The 19,688-nt window shown below is 45.2% G+C and overlaps 1 long non-coding RNA gene across 1 annotated transcript in view; it reads right to left on the bottom strand.

Annotated features, from left to right (window-relative positions):
- Nucleotides 1-14,598: 14,598 nt before the first annotated feature.
- LOC146064715 (uncharacterized) overlaps nucleotides 14,599-19,688 on the bottom strand; it is an 8,644-nt gene continuing 3,554 nt past the window's right edge. The window contains exons 2-3 of the long non-coding RNA XR_014471844.1: nucleotides 15,137-15,303; nucleotides 14,599-14,834 (exon numbers count right to left, since the gene is read on the bottom strand). This is a non-coding gene — a long non-coding RNA (uncharacterized LOC146064715). The remainder of the gene's footprint in view (nucleotides 14,835-15,136; nucleotides 15,304-19,688) is intronic.

Genomic DNA, 19,688 nt, shown 5'->3' with positions numbered 1-19,688 from the left:
TGATGTTGGTAACTGACAAATTAATCATAACATAAATGGTCTGTACTGGTCTCTTTTTGTAGATAATTTAAAAAACCTTTTGCAGCAGCTGGAGTTGGCTAACACTGTTCGAATATACATCCAGAAGTTTCTCAGGTTCACGGATATGGTCATTCAGAGGGTATCCGTACTGACTCATGATAGTCATATGGTTAACTGTCAAAAGGTTGACAGGCATTTTTTTTTACAAAATTTTCAGCCGACAGCCGCTATTTCATGCCCTACCATACACTAGGGCAGGGTTCGCCAACCCGTCGCTCGCGAGCGACGGGTAGCTCGCCTGCTGTTTTACAGTAGCTCGTTTGCCTTTCTGCTGACCTCCTGCCGCGATGAGGCTCCTTGTTTGGCGGCAGGAGGTCAGACACTGCTTTAAAGGCGCTTTCAATCCGCTTTGTGTAGCCGCGACTTTGCGGCTGTGACCCCCTCCTCGCTTTGCGGCAGGTCTTATGCCGCGTGACCTAATGACGTCCCGAGCACGTCCCCAGCGTATGATTTCGCGGGCTTGCTGGAGACGCCACAGCAGCGCCTCTGCAAAATAACACAGTCCTGCGCCACAGCCTCTGATCGAGTCCTGCATCACAGCACTGGTTTAGGTAAAAATTCGGTTGCCACTGCTTGAGCCTCGAGGTATAATGGGCATAATGTGTGTGGCATATGTTTGATCATTAAACATATGCCACACACATGATGCCCATTAAACATATGCCCCACACCTTGGGTGTGGGGCATATGTTTAATGGGCATCATGTGTGGCATATGTTTAATGAGCAGCAATGTGTGGGGCATATGTTTAATGGGCATCATTTGGGGGGCATATGTTTAATGGGCATCATTTGGGGGGCATATGTTTAATGGGCATCATTTGGGGGGCATATGTTTAATGGGCATCATTTGTGGGGCATATGTTTAATGAGCAGCAATGTGTGGGGCATATGTTTAATGGGCATCATTTGTGGGGCATATGTTTAATGGGCATCATTTGTGGGGCATATGTTTAATAAGCATCAATGTGTGGGGCATATGTATAAAGGAGCTTCACTTTGTGGGTCATAGGCATAATCGTCATCACGGTGCGTGTTGTGTGGCATATGTATAATGGTGCCTCACGGTGTGTGGCATATGTGTAATGGGCATCATGGTGTGTGGCATATGTATAATGGAGCATTACGGTGTGTGGCATATGTATAATGGGCATCATGGTGTGTGGCAAATGTGTAATGGTGCATCACAGTGTGTGCGGCATATGTATAATGGAGCATCACGGTGTGGGGCATATGTATAATGGAGCATCACGGTGTGGGGCATATGTATAATGGAGCATCACGGTGTGGCATATGTATAATGGAGCATCACGTTGTTGGGCATATGTATAATGGGCATTGTGTGTGTGTGGCATATGTATAATGGAGCATCACACTGTGGGGCATTTGTATAATGGAGCTTCACATTGTGGCATATGTATAATGGAGCATCACGGTGTGGCATATGTATAATGGAGCATCACGGTGTGGCATATGTATAATGGAGCATCACGGTGTGGCATATGTATAATGGAGCATCACGGTGTGGCATATGTATAATGGAGCATCACGGTGTGGCATATGTATAATGGTGCATCACGGTGTGTGTCATATGTATAATGGAGCGTCACGGTGTGTGGCATATGTATAATGGAGCATCACGGTGTGTGGCATATATATAATGGAGCATCACGGTGTGGCATATGTATAATGGAGCATCACGGTGTGTGGCATATGTATAATGGTGCATCACGGTGTGTGTCATATGTATAATGGGCATTGTGTGTGTGTGTGGCATATGTATAATGGAGCATCACACTGTGGGGTCATTTGTATAATGGAGCTTTACATTGTGGCATATGCATAATGGAGCATCATGGTGTGGCATATGTATAATGGAGTATCACGGTGTGTGGCATATGTATAATGGTGCATCACGGTGTGTGACATATGTATAATGAGCATCACGGTGTGTGGCATATGTATAATGGTGCATCACGGTGTGTGGCATATGTATAATGGTGCATCACGGTGTGGGGCATTTGTATAATGGAGCATCACGGTGCGGGGCATATTTATAATGGGTATCACGGACTGCACTATTGGGGTCATGTGTATCTGGCACTGCACTATTGAGGGCATATGTGTATCACACCCCCATTTTCCATGGCCGCACCCCATGTGGCTACAGCTCTTAGAGAGCTGACCATGCCCCCATAGCGGAAAAAATGGGGGATGTAGCCTTGCAGGAGTTCCACGGTAGTAGCTGAACCCTATAATTTTTGGCGCGTGCCTTCGGCACGCGTAGATGTCTCTTCTCCTCTGCCTCCAGTGTTGGGAGGTATGTTTGTGACATATTGGACATTACAGTGTGTGGCATATTATGTCTGGGGCATTGCAGTGTGTGTTTTTTATATTATGCAGATTTTTTAACATTTTTTACTTTAGTAGCTCTTCGGGCGGTTTATTTTGTCGCGAGTAGCTCCCGACCCAAAAAAGGTTGGAGACCACTGCACTAGGGTATGGATATAGAATAATATAGTGTGCTGAGCGTGAAGCATGGCGAGGGCAGCTGTACACTTTGACAGTTTCCATGTCGACCTATGCCAACATAGACACCCTAAAAACGTTAACTCATGTTGACCCTATGACTTGTTGACATTATGATTGTCTATCATGAGTTAGTCTATGTTTTATACCATAAGCATTCAGAGACCTTCGTTCACAAACCTAATAAAGGTGATCGGTATCTTGGGTCTAACTGAAGATTTTTTTGTAGTGGCTGAGTGGCAGATAGGAATGTTTTACTCCCAAATTGTATGTGGTCATGAAACCAAGCAGGAAGCTAGACTGAACTTAAAATAACTAAACCAGAGGTAAAATGCTAGACCAAGTACGGTAACTAAAGTTGTATCTAATTTCCATTTACAGTAAATTAGGACATAGTTAGGTCCTTTACTCTAAGATTGTTTTGCTCAATCCTCTGAGGTCCATTTTCTGTTGTGGTGTTATCACATTTACCCTGTCTACAATCAAACAAAGAAGCTTCTCACTGTCTAATTTAGGACACGGCCTCACTATGGGCCAGATGTATTAATCTTCAAAAAGTGATCAAGTGGAGAGTGATAGACAACCAGCCAATCCACTCCTGTTATATTACAGACTGGTTTTGAGAAGTGCCAGTTAGGAGCTGGTGTATAGCTCTGCATCACTTTTTTAAGATGCATAAATCTGTCCCTAGCTCACCTTAGAGCAGTCGCCTAGTGGCAGGAAGATCACAAATTAAATACATATTGTACACACTATGATGGGAGCTATGTGTTGCTACCACTGATATGTTGTCAGGAGCGGTAGAGACTAGCCAGTATACTCCAGACTTTTCACTGTATAAATTAAAACAATACAACGTAGATAATTAAAAAATTAACTTTGTGTTCTATTAATTTATGTAATCCAGCGCTTCTCAAACGTAGTTCCGACCACCTCAGTGTGGTGTCACGACTCCTTGTTGCTGACCATCAGGCTGATGACTTAACTAATCTGTCAGTGATTCAAGGAGTCTGGAAACTGTTGAATTGTCTGTTACTTCAGACTCCTCCCATCACTCTGCCTCCACAATGCTGCCATGTATGTGCTGTCTGCTGACTACACACGTAATGGGTTATGGTATATTCGACTCCTCCCATCACTGTGCCTCCAAAATGCTGTCCTTTTTATTATCTGATGGGGTCCCATAGCAAAATAGTTTGAGGACCCCTGATGTCATCTAAACTCACCCTCGGCCTTATAAATCCCACATGAACCATTGGGGTTCTATGTAAGCCTGTGTACACTTGGCACTGATCCTAGCAATGCCTCCCCAGCTATTTAACCTCACTGGCTGCTACTAGTTTTTGGTAAATAGTATATTGTGTTCTGGTGTAGGAGTTGTCTCGCTGGCAGCAGCCAAAGGAAGAGGAGTCTGGTCTTTGCATTGATTCAAGCCACTGTTTGTGAGCACATTTTCAGCCTATGGGGTATGTCTGTATTTGGCAGAATACGCTATTTATTCAACAACTTTTCAAACATTGGCAAATATGGATAGAAAATGTGCGACTTTACCAGAATGCCTGAAGTCTATTTATCCCAAGCTTTATTGGCCAGGTACACTTGCGTATACTAGGAATTTGGTTTGGATTGCTGAGCAACAGCCTGTAGGTAGCAGTTCAGTGACAGTACAGATATCCGTAACATACAGGTATACGCTAGATGTACTCTGGGGATTATGAAGGCAGGGAACATATATTTTCCAAGCAGCACATCGCCTAGGCAGCCATCAGCGGTACCACTAGTCGTTGCAACAACCAGGTTGAGTGCACAGCTCCTAGGCAGCCATTTGCAGCGCCATCTTTATCGTGCTACTCAGCTGCAGAAGGCCTTAACAGGCCATCTTCCCTACAGCACACGGCAGGATGGATCCTAAGTCGGTAAAGGGGGGGGGGGGTGCAGTGTGTCAGGGCCCTGGCTGGGGGGGAGCTAGCGTGCAGGGAGAGGGGGGAGTCAGTGAGGCTGAGAAGCTAGGGGCCAGGAGTTGGAGCTTGGGACCTCCATGGGCTGGCTTCCACCATTTCTGGCCAGATGCAGAGCCATACATCCCCTGTGGGCTTCCTTGGCAGGGCACTGGTTTGTTGCTAGGGGAGTTCTGTCCTGTATGTGGGGGGGGGGGGGGGGGGAGTACTGCGCCATGCCGCTGGGGGCTATCCGCCTCCCTCCGTCTTACTCCTCCACTGGCTGCGGTCCTCTGGGCCAATAGGGTGGAGGCAGCATCCTGCCGTTGCTGATGGGGGACCGCTGCCTCATCCCACACCGGGGGCCGCCGCGTCTTGCGTTGTGCCCGGGGGCCTCCTCCGACCTCCCCTTATGCTGCTCTCTGACGTCCCTCAGGTTGACTTCTAAAGGTTGACAAGGTTTAGGTCAACACAAGCATTAGGTCGACAATAGGAAGGTTTTTTTCCCCAAAATTTCGACGTAAGTTGACATGGGCACCGTATCAGTGTACCGTGTCCCCTCGCATTGGCTCACTGCGCTATTGTATTCTCACACCTTGCCCTAATGAATGTTAGGTTAGGACATACCGCCTGTATCCACTAGTCAGCTCAAAAATAAACACATGAAAAACTAAGTTCGACCTTTTGACTGTCGACCTTCCCATTGTCTACCTAATGTTTGTGTCCACTTCTGACCCTGTCGACCTTTGCCATGTCAACTTATTTAATGTGTCGACATAAGCACTGTCGACCTAATGTATGTCAACCTTCCAAATATCAACCTAGAGACCGTAACCCGCTCAAGGGAACTGCTGTATGTTTTTGAGAAGAGTTTTGTTTTTGAAGCATGCGTTGTGGTGTGAATGAGTGAGGTCTCCCATGAATCCATTAACACGTCTTTTATTTTTATTTTTTTTATATATATGTTAATATTTGGAATGTGCCACAGTTCGTCTGATATTGAGTAAAACATTTCCTGCACAATATATGCTGGAGGGTAAGGGCTACAAATGCAAATAACTCCATTTTGGCAGCTTGTCAAAACAAAGAGTCTCACTGTATGTTCTGCTACATCAGGGCCCTTATTCTGGTTCACTCGCAAAGGCAAATTCCTTTTCAAATGGACAAAACCATGTGCACTGCAGGTGGGGAAGATGTAACATGTGCAGAGAGAGTTATATTTGGGTGGAGCTTTACTTCAAAGTGAGATCTATATGGCAGTGTAAAAATAAATCAGTATATTCCCTGCACAAAAACAAGATAACCCAAATCTAACTCTCTCTGCACAAGTTACATCTGCCCCACCTGCATTGCACATGGTTTTGTCCAGTTGAGAAGGAATTTGCCTTTGCGAGTGAACCAGAATAAGGGCCAAGGAGGAGATGCTCCTTGTAAGCTGGTCTCAGATCTACCAGCATTGTTCATTCATCCATCCATCCAGATTCTTCTTCGGAGAGCTCTAGGAAGCAAACAGTTCTTCCATGTTTAGAGGGGCACTCGTCTACAAAATGCCTGGAACAATACCTGGCCTGCTATCTAAAACTGCTTTCTCACCTTTTTATGGCGGACCTTTTATTTTTTTAAGTCCAGCACTTAAATATTTATAGAAAATAATGTGCAAATGCAGCATGTTTATCCTTTTTTATTATATAGCAAGTGCAGTAGTAAAAGCTGGGCTTGTGTCTACTGAGCATTGCGTGTCCAGCGTGAGGAGTTCACAGGTATGCTGGCAGTATCTGAATGAATGGGTTCTTCCTCTATCTTAGCCATAATTGCCTACTTTCTCAGATTAGCGGGAGGCTCCCAAAATTTGGGTGGTGCTCCCAAGCCTCTAGAAAGGTGGACAATTCTCACGGGGCTGGCCTCAGACTCCCAGCCTGGCGGGTGCTGAGGGCAATGCTGTGGCATGGTATAAACATACACACTGGTAATAGATTGCACTGTACTGTACATGATATTTCTAGAATGTTCTTTTTTATTATTATCTTTATTTGATGTACAAACACATTTCTCTTTGATCTAATTCTATGTGAACATTTAAAATAGTTGTACAGGCAGCAATGCTTTAACGTTCATAAGTCAGATCTGCATTCCATTGCATTCATTATACAATTAACTTAATTTAATCTACTCTGTGTTATTTGCGAACTGTACATTCATTTCCACACACAAACATACATATATTAGTGACAAGATCACTAACACGGGGACTCAGATGAAGACTTCGTTGTTTATTTTTCACAGCATAGCAGGTTAAATTCATATGCAGTCAGCATTACAGACAGTAGCGTACAGCCACTCTCAGCATAACAGACTCTTGAAAGGCTTCAATGGTCCCTACAATAGAACACCCCCCGGCTTATCACTTGGGCAGCGATTCCACCAGCAAGAGCAAGGTGACTCTGCCCTGGAAACCCTTATATCAGGAAATCCCAGGTGCTGCTGATTGCACACCTGGGAATCAGCTACTGCTCCCAAAACCTGGTCTGGATCCTCCACATTACGTTCATGTGGGGGAATGCTGACAATATACATATTTATATATGAAACAGTGGAGGAACCTGTTGGTGCACCCCTAAACCAGTGAACTGGTTTTCGCTGCTCCTCCCAAATTGCCCCTGTTAGTGGGACAGAGAAATGGAAATGGTGCTAGTAAGGAGTTTTGGGAAGGTGCTGTTCTGCTACTATGGCATAAATAGATACACTTGTATGCTTTCTGGTTCATAATACACAATTATTTAAAAACAACCTAACAGTTCATTCTAACACAGGAATGGATGATGCAACACATATCCTGGATGGGCCGAATAGCTGCTCTAAAAATGGTTTTGCTCCCAAAACTGCAATATTTATTTAGAACAATACCCATATTACTACCCGACTCCCTACTCACAAAATGTAATAAATTATTTTTATCATACATATGGAAAGGCAAAAAACCAAGGCTAGCACGGAAAATAATGGTTCAACCCAAATCCCATGGAGGTCTGGCGTATTCAGATCTCCAAGCGTACCAAATGGCCTCTATACCCTCCTCTATAGGGGCATGGATGATAACCGATAAACCCAAACCCTGGGTTATAGTGGAAAGGGGCCTAGTGTCTCAGTTCCCCCTCATGGACCTATTATGGTTACCTCCCTCAGTTGTAAAACAATTCACCCAAACCTCCACAGTGGCCCAAACGATATGCAAAACATGGAATACTTTGAGGTTCCGTATGCTAGGAGGGCCACAACCCACATCAGAACTGTCATTAAGAGGATTAGCACGCCTGATCCCGAATCTGTCCCTCGACTTGTGGACATCTAGTAACATTATCTCGTTGAAGGACATAATAGACTCAGGAACATTACTTTCCTTCACCCAAATCCAAGAAAAATACTCTATACCTTGGAAAGAGTTCTACAAATACTTACAAGTGAGACACTGGTTGCAAACTGTGTCCCCACCTCTTCAGGCCCTAAAGCCAATACCCAATGCGATATGGGCTTTAATCCAAAAGACAAATAGTAAAGGCGCAATATCTAGGTGGTACGCATCCTTAGTCACACCTCAATATTTTTCAAAACTCCCCTCTCAAGTTAAATGGGAAAATGATATGGGCGTGACTCTATCAGAGGAGGAATGGCAATCCGTGTTTCAGATGGGTTTTAAATTGTTTAAATCCCATGTTGAACAATATTTTAAACTCCTACATAGGCTGTATATGACTCCCGCCCTCCTTCATAAAATAAGCGCCTCGAACCCTAGCTTCTGTTGGCGTAACTGCGGCGGAGTGGGATCAATATATCACATATTTTGGTCTTGCCCTCTATTGACAGATATATGGAGGCGAGTATTCCGACTTGTCTCCACCATATTACATAGTGTTATCGCCCCGCAATCGAAAATTGCACCGTTTCATATTCTTCCAGACATCGCCTCATCCTCAGATAAATATGTAATTGGTCATATACTGTCCTCAACTAAACGACTTCTGGCTCGCAACTGGAGGACAACTAACATACCTAGTCTTAAAGAGATAGAAGAAGCAGTACAATCTCACTTCGAATTCGAAACAGCTGGCATATCTTATAGCTCATCGCCATCATATCCCACAACTAAGTTATGGCTAACTTGGATGGAATATAAATCGAATCTAGTAATGTAGGATACAGATATTGTATGTATGTTCTGAATATGACCATTCTATTGTATTGTATTAATATTGTATTGTATTATTACTGTGCCTACCCCCCCCCCCCCACCCAACCCGCACCCTTATCTTATTTTGTACCCTCATCCCAAAAAAAATAAAAAAATCTCATAACTAATGCTTGAAATGTTTATTGTATGTTTGGATATGTGACATTCAATAAAAATTACATAAAAAAAAAACAACCTAACAGTTCATTCTAAAAATACAAAGTATCAACAATTTTCCATAACATTGATTTGCTGTATGAAAAGGTGGATATAAAAACCCTTTCAGATTGCTTTTCTTAATATTGCCGCGTGAACTTGAATTCATAGACCCAATGTGTTTCGTCTTATACAATACTTCATCAGGGGTATCTTGTGTTCAAAAGAACAGAATAAACGGGTGCATAGAGAACTGAACTGAAAAACAAATTGTCACAACAATAAAAACTCATCTGAAGGGGTAAGGGTACGTGAATCTATATAGCCCATATTGATGTATTGTGTTGACAAGGGTCATCCACTATAATCAACTTTTTTCTATAAAGTTAAATACAATTTAACAACACTAAATATTATGAGTGGGAACATCCATTAAAACGAATTATGCCTTTTTGACCTAAAGGGGTTCTTATTTAAATTCATACCTTTGTTATTTGTATTACACTGGAATAATTTATGTCCTATTGTAGGATTGGCAGTCCTATTGTAAAGCGCAACGGAATCTGCTGCGCTATATAAGAAACTGTAAATAAATAAAATAAATAACAGTCTTCAACACAAATAAAGGGATCACGTGATCCTATGACATTACCCATCCTCAATATAGGTGAAGGAGGTAAATGTAACCTTATGGTAAGACATTGAGGTCCCAAATGGTTTATTTACCTGTTGAAAATTAAATGCAGTACTAGCTTATAAATGATTTTTTCCCCCCCAAACACATTTTATTTTATTAAGTGATTCACAGTGATACAGTTCAAGGAGACAAACAGAATATCAAATAGAGTGCTTGCACACTCATACATTAGTATAAAGGTCTCATAAAAGTGTAACAGATCAAGTGCATGTATGATTTGTGCGCAATCACTGTTGTCACATAGTACAAATACAGGTTGAGTATCCCTTACCCGAAATGCTCGGGCCACAAGCATTTTGGATAAGGGATTTTTTTTCGGTTTTTGGAATATTTTTTTTTTCCATACTTACCGGGTCCCCTGGTGGTGCCTCGACGTCCATGGTGCCCCAAGTCCGGATCCTCTTCAGCGGCATCTCCGGTCCCAGGTGTGCATTGCGACATCACCGGCGCGACCGCGCACTCGCACAATGCACCCCTGGGACTGGAGATGCTGCTGAAGAGGACCCCGGAGGCCACCGTGGACATTGGGGGACGAGGTAAGTATGGAAAAAAGGGGTGGGGAAACCCCTACCCCCAAAAACTCACCGAAATATTCTGAAAAACCACGGTTTTCGTAATATTTCAGTTTTTGGAATACGCGCATAATGGAGACCCGACCTGTAAGTCAAATAGAGTCTACATAGACATTGCCATTCAAAGATAAATTATTATTTTATGCAAATAACAAATAGTGAAGAAAACACTATAACTAGGGGGTCAGGCAGACAGACAGGCAGGAGGAGGATGGAGGGAAGAGACGAGGGATAGGGGGTGACATCACGCTAATAATAATATCAGAGCAAGTTATATGCGATAAACATAACATTGCATGGTGGTATAGTTGCACCAGGTTTGTGGACAGCAAGGCAACATCCTCAGGAATTAAGCTAGGCATATTTTCATGTATTGTGTAATTGTCTTATCAGGTACCAGTTTTTTTTTTCGTACAGACGTAATATCTGTGTTTGGGTATCAGTGGGCAAGGTTTCAATGTATAAACCCCTGTTTCAATGTCAGGTAATGTGACCTGTCTTTCCATATACAGTATTTTGAGTAGCATATTTTTGGATTCTAGAATAGACGGGGCCATGCGTTTAATCCAATGCGTTAGGATCAATTTTTTTGCCACCCCCAAAATAACAGTCAATATAGGCAAAAGGGTTTTTTTTGCGACCATCTAAATCCCAATCACTAAAAAGGGAGAGCAAACACAAAGTGGGCTTCTTGGCTACCTTAAGCCGGAAAATCTTATTAATAAAAATCAATGAGTTTGTTCCACAATGTCGCTATCTTGCCACATGGTCAAAAGTTATCAAAAAAGTGGCTCTGTGTTGGCCACACTTATCACAAGTATCAGGCTCTGCTTGAATCAGGTGTGCCCTTTGAATAGGCGCCACAAAGGCCCTCAAGTCTACCTCCTGAAGGGAAGCAGAATGCAGATATTTCAACGTCTGTTGGCTGTATTTCAAGACAGCATTCCCCTCCTGGAGGGGTGGTATATCAACGGCCCAAATCGTCATTGACCTGGCCCACTTTTTGTCATGAATGGTAACATGTACCGCTGTATAGTAATAATGTAACCTATAAGTGCCAGTACGTGTCATGGACATGAGAGTAGCAATTGGTTCTGTGTCCGCATCAGCAGACATTGCAGTCGGCAGAGATTGGATTGGGTGTCTAATTTGCAGAAACATAGAATTGGGTGTGTGTGTGTTAACTCATATTTTGCTTTCAGGTCCGCAAAGGTTAGAAGATCACAACAAAACTCTGGTCCTCTAATCACCCTCCCCAGAAGTCTCTGGGGCACGTGTGATAAGTTTAGACACACGGTACCAGGAACAAACTTGAGGGGGGTAGAAAAAGAGGCCAAATGATCGGGCGCACAGCTAGTTTGAATTTAGCAATCAACTGGTGTAGTTTGTCAAGAAGTGTGACTTGCTGCTCTCAATTAAGGCTCTCTGTAATCCTTAATAAAGTTAAACCAAATAAACAAGTATATATATATATATATATATAGAGAGAGCGCAAGAGACACTGAAAAATATCACTGTATAAAAATACTATTTTATTTAAGCTTCCTTAAACACAGATATTATATTTAATAAAAAAATACATTGTACATTAAACCCACAGATAATTTAATAAACATAAAAATATATAAAAAATGACTGTGTCCCTTTGCCAATTTCTGCCAATATTTATTTTCCAGAGAAAACTGATAATGTGGATTTCAATAGCCAGGTTAATGGTGTTATTTCAGATGATCATATCCACAGAGTTCAAATGTTTTCAATTGATATTGTTTAAATAGCAAGTCCAGATATAACCAGATGTTTTGAGGGTCAATTGGACCGTAATTCTGGCATACACATAGATATCAGTAGTCAGTATTATGGTTGAAATATGGAGGCACCTGTATTATTCTCACTTTTAGCCTTTGGTTTATACACTGTCAATACAGGTAGTGTGGAGACAGGCAAACACGCACTTTCACAGTTACCTTCCTGGATTTATATGCCGTATAGTTCCTCAACCTGACCACAGCATGGAGACCTGCTCGCTGTGTCAGGGAGCCGACCGCCGAATGACGGACGCTGCAGGGAAATGGATGTTGCGGCAGTTAGAGGGTATAGCTACCTCAGTTTCCAGCAGGTGATTGGCAGCTTGTGCCGTGCTCCGCTTTGTAGCATATGTGTGTCTTGCAGTCTTTGCAGTCTCTGTCACTTTAAAGAGGGTTCCTTTGGCGCAGTGAGATACAGGCAGGCAAGGACAAGGGCATCACAGGCAGGGAGAGCTCTTGACTAGTTTCTCCGTCGTACTAATCTGACGGTTTCCTCAGAAGATCTTCTGAGGAAACCGTCAGATTAGTACGACGGAGAAACTAGTCAAGAGCTCTCCCTGCCTGTGATGCCCTTGTCCTTGCCTGCCTGTATCTCACTGCGCCAAAGGAACCCTCTTTAAAGTGACAGAGACTGCAAAGACTGCAAGACACACATATGCTACAAAGCGGAGCACGGCACAAGCTGCCAATCACCTGCTGGAAACTGAGGTAGCTATACCCTCTAACTGCCGCAACATCCATTTCCCTGCAGCGTCCGTCATTCGGCGGTCGGCTCCCTGACACAGCGAGCAGGTCTCCATGCTGTGGTCAGGTTGAGGAACTATACGGCATATAAATCCAGGAAGGTAACTGTGAAAGTGCGTGTTTGCCTGTCTCCACACTACCTGTATTGACAGTGTATAAACCAAAGGCTAAAAGTGAGAATAATACAGGTGCCTCCATATTTCAACCATAATACTGACTACTGATATCTATGTGTATGCCAGAATTACGGTCCAATTGACCCTCAAAACATCTGGTTATATCTGGACTTGCTATTTAAACAATATCAATTGAAAACATTTGAACTCTGTGGATATGATCATCTGAAATAACACCATTAACCTGGCTATTGAAATCCACATTATCAGTTTTCTCTGGAAAATAAATATTGGCAGAAATTGGCAAAGGGACACAGTCATTTTTTATATATTTTTATGTTTATTAAATTATCTGTGGGTTTAATGTACAATGTATTTTTTTATTAAATATAATATCTGTGTTTAAGGAAGCTTAAATAAAATAGTATTTTTATACAGTGATATTTTTCAGTGTCTCTTGCGCTCTCTCTATATATATATATATATATATACTTGTTTATAAGGTTAGAAGATGGCCACCCGGGTCATATACATCTCTGATGGCAGACAGACCCTTTTCCTTCCATATCAAGAACTGGTTATTGTCAATTCCCGGAGAGAACTGAGGGTTGCCCCAGAAAGTAATGAAGCAGGAGACCGAAGGGGATCTCTGGGGCTTCTTAACAGTGAATACCCACGCTTTGTATGCATCCTTGCATAAAACTTTATCTAGTTGAATCATTCCTTGGGGGGAGGGGGGGGTTAAAAATGCGGCTGTAAAGCACGTTGGTTTTGTGGATCCAGTCGTGACCTTAGTGGACTGTGGAGGTTACTAGAAAGTCCTGTAGGTATACAGGGCCTTATTTTGGTTCATTCTTTCTGACAAAATCCTTCTTAGATGGACAAAACCATGTGCACTGCAGGTGGGGCAGATGTAACATGTGCAGAGAGAATCAGATTTGGGTGGGGTTTTACTTCAAAGTGAGATCTATATTGCAGTGTAAAAATAAAGCAGTCAGTATTTACCCTGCACAGAAACAAAATTATTTATCCAAATCTAATTCTCTCTGCACATGTTACATCTGCCCCCCCTGCAATGCACATGGTTTTGTCCATCTAAGAAGGATTTTGACAGAAAGAATGAACCAAAATAAGGCCCACAGTGAGGTGGTAAGTGAGAAAATGGGAGAGGGAGAGATTCTAGGAGAGACAGTGCTAGGTAGAGTGACAGAATGCGGGAGAGAAAGGCGGAAAGGGAGGAAACACAGGGGGGGAAAGGGAAGAAAGATAGATGGGGAAAGAGATGGACAGGAGAAAGAGAATAGGGGCAGAGCCATGGAGGGGGGGGAGTAAGAGAAGGTTGAGTGAAAGCAGGTGAATGAGGAAAGAGGAGAGAAATAAAAGAGGAGAGTGAGAGAAATTAGAGAGATGAGACAAGGGGGGTTGAGGGGGAGAATGATAGGTAGGGGAAGTCAGAGGTGGGGAGAAAGATTAAGAGAATGAGAGGGGTTGTCAGATGAGAGCAAGAGGCAGTGCCTGAGAGTGAGACAGAGCGAACAATAAGGTACTTGTTTCCTAGCAGGGCGCCCGGAATTCTTACGTACGGAAACGTAGTGAAATCGCATCGCATCACATTATAGTAGCATGCAATGCAATTTTCCCGTTCACGCTCCCTGTCATTCCCGCCCCTGTCAGATCCTCTCAGAAATCACTCTGAGGTGATATTCTGTCGTGAAAAGAAGCGTACCTCAGAGCTGGTGGTGATTTTTGGAGATTATTCAGTATTTTATTGTGATTAGTGAGATGGCTGCTTCTGTGACCATGTTCACGCTGCCTCAGAGGGAGGAGGAGGCTGTCGCCTTTTTCCAAGGACACGAACTGCTTCCGGTGGCACAGAATTGCGCGAATGGCCATGCGCATCGCATCTCTCCCTACCTCCCTGCCTTTCTTTAAAGGAATTGATGTGGGGCTGCCATGTAAAAGTGTGCCAGCTGAAGGTAAGAATGCGAAAAAAAAAAGAGGGTGAAACCGCGCTTTATCTAAGAACATGCAACAGGTGTAAAGAATAATAAACAAATTTATTAAAATACTTGTGTTAAGAATTATTATATTCAATCATTGGATAATCCATAAAAATGAATGGTACAACAAAAGTAAAAATTAGAGCATGTAGTATCCTTTGTGTCCGTTCCTAATGTCCCATTTGTAGAGGCCAATATTGCAGAGGGGGCTTTAATGAGGAGAGAATGCCTATCTCCAACCCAGGGAGCGCCTGTTGTTTGTGGTGCTCTACCTGGTGTGCTTGTATTGTGTTATCCCGATAATTGTGGCTCCTGGGATGGTTCTGGAAGCTGGTCCGGTCACATAGGATGTAAACAGATTGGATGTCCAAATGATGGGTGTCCTGGCTCTATTCCACCAACGCGTTTCGCTTTGCAGCTTTTTCAAGGTGATCAGAGTCTGAAAGAGATGTAGTTTCACTCGCTGCCAACAGATGGCAGTGTTTCGGAGACACACAATCAGACACTAGACATATATATATCTCCTATATATTTGGCTACATCTGTCATTCAAAGTGGGTGTCTGTGTCTATAACGCTCTGTTCCTGGACTTTCCTCTTAATGTGTGATTGCCTTCATCTGTGCTGAACACCTTTCTGAGAAATTAACCTGTTTAAAACAGGTGATGGCAATCATACATTAAGGGGAAGTCTAGAAACAGAGCATTGTGTCCCTCCTGGAGAGGGTCATGTTGGGAGGTATGTGACAGAGAACCAGCCCAGTGAGCCCACAGACAGTGCCAGACACCCACTGCCTTCCCATGTTGCCCAGCACTGCTACTCCATAGCCACCAGGTGAGCGCCCCCCTCCCGCGATTTGTGGCAAAACCTCCCCCCCCCCGCGCGCCCCCCCCCTCCCGCGATTCGCGGCAAAAACACCCGCTCCCCCGCGACCCCCCCCTACCGCGATTCGCAGCAAAAACACCCCCGCGACCCCCCCTCCCGCGATTCGCTGCAAAAAGAACCCCCCCACGACCCCTCCCGCAATTCGCGGCATAACCACCACCCCGCGACCCCCCCCTCCCGCGAATCGCGGCAAACCCTCCCCCGTGACCCCCCCCCCGATTCGCGGAAAAAACACCCCCCCCCCGCGACCTCCCTCCCACGATTCGCGGCAAAAAGAACCCCCCCGCGACCCCCCCTTGCACGATTGGCGGCACCCCCCCTGCGACCCCCCTCCCGCGATTCGCGGCACCCCCCCCGCAATTCGCAGCAGCCCCAGGATTAAATGGCACATGCAAAACACTGACATGGCTATGGTCGACAATGAAAAAGGTTGACATGAGTTTTTGAAGATTTATTTTTAATTTTTTTAATTTTTTCATATTCATTGTCATGTGTCGACATGGACACCAATAAAGTGGCACACTTATGTCAACATTTACATGTGTTGACCTTTCTGTGTTGATTTTTTCTTGTGGCGATTCGCGTCACACCCCCCCGCAACCCCCCCTCCCGCGATTCGCGGCACCCCCCGTGACCCCCCACCTCCCTCAATTCGCGGCAACCCCCCACCGGAACCCCTGTGAACCCCGCCCTCCCGCGATTCGCGGCACCCACCCCCGCGACCCCCCCTCCCACAATTCGCGGCACCCCCCCGTGATTCGCGGCAGCTCCAGAATTAAATTGCACATGGAAAACACTGACATGGCTATGGTCGACAATGAAAAAGGTTGACATGAGTTTTTGAAGTTTTTTTGTCATTTTTTGAATATTTTCATATTCATTCTCATGTGTCGACATGGACACCAATGAAGTGCACACTTATGTCAACATTTACATGTGTTGACCTTTCTGTGTTGATTTTTTTCTTGTGGCGATTTGCGTCACACCCCCCCACCCCCCCCCCCCCACAACCCCCACTCCCGCGATTCACGGCACACACACCTCCCCCGCGATTCTCGGCACCCCACCCCGTGACCCCCCCTCCCGTGATTCACGGCACACCCCCGCGACCCCCCCTCCCATGATTCGCCGCAACCCCCGCCCCGTAACCCCCCCTCCCGCGATTCGCGGCACCCACCCCCGCGACCCCCCCTCCCGCAATTTGCGGCAGCCCCCCCGCGATTCGCGGCAGCTCCAGAATTAAATTGCACATGGAAAACACTGACATGGCTATGGTCGACAATGAAAAAGGTTGACGTGAGTTTTTGAAGTTTTTTTTTTTTCATTTTTGAATGTTTTCATATTCATTCTCATGTGTCGACATGGACACCAATGAAGTGCCACACTTATGTCAACATTTACATGTGTTGACCTTTCTGTGTTGATTTTTTCTTGTGGCGATTCGCGTCACACCCCCCCCCACCCCCCCCCCGCAACCCCCACTCCCGCGATTCACGGCACACACACACCCCCCCGCGATTCTCGGCACCCCACCCCGTGACCCCCCCTCCCGTGATTCACGGCACACCCCCCGCGACCCCCCTACCATGATTCGCCGCAACCCCCGCCCCCGCAACCCCCCTCCCGCGATTTGCGGCAACCCCACCCCGCGACCCCCCTCCCGCGATTCTCTGCAATCCCTCCCCTCCCGCGATTCGCAGCATCCACCCCCCCACAACCCCCCCTCCTGCAATTCGCGGCACCCCCCACGACCCCCCCTCCTGCAATTCGCAGCAACCTCCCTCCCGCGATTCGCGGACACCTAAGTTGCAATACAGGGCATCTTTCATACAATTCTAACCATATTTCTCATATACAAACGTTCACAAATTAAGGGGGCGCAGCCCCTTACGACGGTGTGAAGAGCGCCCGTAGGGCGCGATGAATCACCTAGTATATATATATATATATATATATATATATATACTAGTGAGCCTGCTTGAAGCAAATGCTTTGAAAGCTAATAGATGTTGTTTCACTTGCTGCCTAGGGCCGTAACTAGAGGGGGGGCTAGTGGGTCATGGGTACCGGGCATTGGACTGGGGGGGCACCTGTGGCATTCTTTGCTGCCCGCTGCCTAATTGCCGGGGGGTGGGTGGCTCCAGCTTAGGGGAGAGGGCAGCCCGCTCTTCTTGCTGTCAACGCTGCTGTTCCTTTTCAGTGCAAACAACGGAAGCCGGTAGCAGGACCAATCACTGGGTGGGAGGGCCACGGCAGGCACCCACCCAGCGATATCATTGGTCCTGCTGCCGACTTCAGCTGATTGCGCCTGTCACACTGACAGGGAACAGCGGTGCAGACAGCAAGAAGAGCAGGCTGCCCTCTCCCCTAAGCAGGAGCTACCCATTCACCACCCCGGCACCGACAGCATGGAGAACACGCTGCGCTCTCCCCCAAGAAGGATGCCACTCCCCCACCCATTCCCCATTCTACATGGCATGTACAGCCAATCCCCCACATCCCACCAGAAGCTGTGTTTAAACAACACAATAGGGAGTCGAGGGACAGCAGCAGCAGCCCGGCCAGAGGCTCCATGACCCGTTAGCAGCACTGCAGTGACCCAGCACCAGTGGTAAGGTGCCCTATGGGCTGTGTTTATATGTGTGTGTGTGTGTGTGTGTGTGTGTGTGTGTATGTATATCTATATGTGTGTGTGTGTGTGTATGTATATCTATATGTGTGTGTATAGATAGAGGAAAGGTGCAATGCGATGTATTATACATGTAATGGGCATTACAGTTTTGCGGTCAAGTGCGGATAAGTATAGCACAGTATGTGGCGTCATGTTTAATGGACATTACAGTCTGGCGTCATGTGTAAAAGGCATTACAGTGTGTATGACATAAAGTGGCCACACCCAGAGGCGTAACTAGATATTCGTAGGCCCCATAGTAAAAGTTTGTAAGGGCCCCCATATTTTAGGAAATTATGGTGATAAATGTATGTAAACATATTACTTACACAGTAAAGATGGGCCCCCCTCAGCTCTGGGCCCCATAGCAGTTGCACCCTTGCACCTATGGTAGTTACGCCCTTGGCCACACCCCTATTGCCCAGTGGCGTGCGGTGGGGTGGTTTGAATTTATAAAGTATGTCAAAAAACATTATATCAAAAAATTCTTATTTTTATTATGCTATTAATTTTATAGTCAAAACTCTGGAGTAAAAAGTCTATGGCAGGTGAGGCAGTGCCTCACCTGGCTACCTTTTCTGCACATCTCTTATCAAAAACTCAGCGAATCTCCAGGAATATATACTGCTACACATGTGTATAATACCGGCATGTACCCCATGGCTCATATATTGTGTGCAAATCTGGCTCTGGTACTTGCCAGGGACTCGAGCCATTTACCTCACCACACGTCCCTGCTATTGTCCCTCTCATATAAGAAACTGTTAATAATAATAATTAACATTGTTCAACATTCAATGTAGTCCATTTTTTTATAAAAAAAATAAATGTGGTAAAAACTTGCATCACTGTACTGGGCAGCCTGGGTCTGTCCTTCCTTTCTGCAGTGCCAACGACAAACTCCTTTTCTGTTTTTTTTTTTTTTTTGGTACTTATGTATTATCTGGGCTCCCATGTTAAATGCACCCCATTTTTTCATCCCCCTACTATCCAACTACGCATGGAGTTGATTTTATATAGTGTGGTGAGCGCAGCGAGCCACCGTGCCCGAAGCGTAGCGAGCCCCGCGAGGGGACGCGGTCTCATAAGAAAAACGGGAGCCCAGATATTACATAAGTACCTTTTTTTTTGGGGGGGGGGGGGGGAGGGTTCATACCTCCCAACATGACCCTTTCCCCGGGTGCCAGGAATCCTAGTTTCGGCCCTGTGCTGCATATGGCAGTTTCAGAGTCACAAGGACACTAGACGTATATATAGATAACTAGGTGA

Source organism: Crinia signifera, chromosome 3 (genome assembly GCF_055691185.1).
Source record: "Crinia signifera chromosome 3, ASM5569118v1, whole genome shotgun sequence".
NCBI lineage: Eukaryota > Metazoa > Chordata > Amphibia > Anura > Myobatrachidae > Crinia > Crinia signifera.
Note: the sequence above shows the minus strand (reverse complement) of the source record. Positions and strands in the feature narration are given on the sequence as shown.